The following is a 1,909-nucleotide window of genomic DNA, read 5'->3' as shown; positions in this document are numbered from 1 at the left end:
CAGACCATCATTGTCTAGGGGGGCATTGTAACAGTCGGCCACTCACCACTAATTCTTGAAGGGGGGGAACGGGAGTATTTACACAGCCAGCCAATGACCTCCAATGGTGGGGCATCTGAGGGTTCTGCTGTGACTGATGATATTGCTGGGAATACAATAGGCGCACAGAAAGTAATAAAAGCCAGACAGAGATTTTGACCCTTCCTCCTCCTATTCAGAACTCCTATTCAGAACTGAAAAGTGTATTAGGGAGGAGTTACATTTTAATTCATCCTTATGCTCTTGGAATGCGATCGCAGGTTGTTCTGATATGAACCCTGTACGAGGTGTTTACATAATCCTCTAATCTGTTTCATGTTCTAACATGACCGGGAAGTCCGGACGCATCACCAAGCACTGTGCGCGACTTATGAACCATTTCATATGGAAGACAAGTACTTAAAAATCGACATCTTTGTCTGAGCAGAGAGACCTAGAGATGGAAGGAGAGGCGGCTCACTGACAGAGCAGTGCTGATGTCCCCTCGGCCCACTTCAATCCCAGCCCGCCATTCACCATCAGTCATGATGGAATCCAGAATTGTGCAATTGGCTACATTTTGTTTCGGCTGAAAATCTGCCGTCGGTTATGTATCCTCCATCAGCCAGAAATCGCAAACTGTATTATGTTAATCGCATCGGACAAATCTGACTGTGTATACATCAGCCATAACATTATGACCACTGAGAGGTAGGCAAGCCGACGGAGGCAGTGTGAGGCTTTGGCAATGTTCTGCTGGGAAACCTCGGGTCCTGCCATTTATGTGGATGTTACTTTGACACGTACCACCGACCTAAACATTGTTACTGACCAAGTCCACCACTTCATGGAAACGGTATTCCCTGATGGCAGTGACCTCTTTCAGCAGGTTAATGAGCCCGGCCACACTGCAAAAATGGATCAAGAATGGTTTGAGGTGCTCAACAACGAGTTTGAGGTGATGACTTGGCCTACAAAGCCTCCAGATCTCAATCCAATCGATCATCTGTGGGATGTGCTGGAAAAACAAGTCCGATCCATATAGAGGTCGATCACCTCACAACTTACAGGACTCGACTGGTCTGGAAAAGGGGGACCTACTCAATATTAGGCGGGTGGTCATAATGTTATGGCTGATGAGTGTTTTATACGCAGTACACAGTTGGATTTAGGGGAAAAGAAGCAACTCAGCAATTTGCAGATTGAATTGGATGTTTGTACTTTGACTGTTTAATTTTGCTAAAAATGAACCTTTAATTACACCCGGTGACAGCCCAGCTGAGCTTAACACAGGCCCGGATTTCCCACAAGGCCACCGAGGCCCGGCCTCGGGGCGGCAGGGCGCAGAGGGGCGGCAGCGGTGTGGAGTCCCCCCGACGTTCCGGGCGCCGGGCGGGTAAGTTGCCTTGTGGGGAATCCGCTCGTACATTTACAGGTGAGCGCGGCGATGTCGCTGCAATCACTTGTAAAATCTGTGCAGCCTGTTCGTCCTCCCCCCCTCACTTACCTCTCTCCTCTGGTTCCGGCCGCCGAGTCTCTCCTCCCTTGCCGTCGATGTGGGGAGCAGAGCGGCAGGGTTAGAAGTAACCATGCCTCTCCGTGTAGACTGTAGACAGTGAGAGGGGAGAGCAGTGCTCTTCCCGTCTCACCTGTCACAGGAGTTCCAGCACAGTGCTGTGCTAGAACTCCTGTATTGGAGGTGACATGGTCAAAAAAGAGAACCTAGCAAAACAAACGACAAACGCACTCATCAATTTGTTACCAGTTATACAGTAAAAAAAAAAAAAGAGAACCTGTCACCTGCAAATGCTATCACACAGGGTCTTATTAGCTAGCTCCTGTGTGATAGCAATAAAGTTAAGTGAAAAAAAAAATAAGAAGAAATAATAAT

Source organism: Nanorana parkeri, unplaced genomic scaffold (genome assembly GCF_000935625.1).
Source record: "Nanorana parkeri isolate BGI_ZX_2015 unplaced genomic scaffold, ASM93562v1 scaffold748, whole genome shotgun sequence".
Classification (NCBI taxonomy): domain Eukaryota; kingdom Metazoa; phylum Chordata; class Amphibia; order Anura; family Dicroglossidae; genus Nanorana; species Nanorana parkeri.
The sequence above is the reverse complement of the archived record's forward strand: the minus strand, read 5'-3'. Positions refer to the sequence as shown.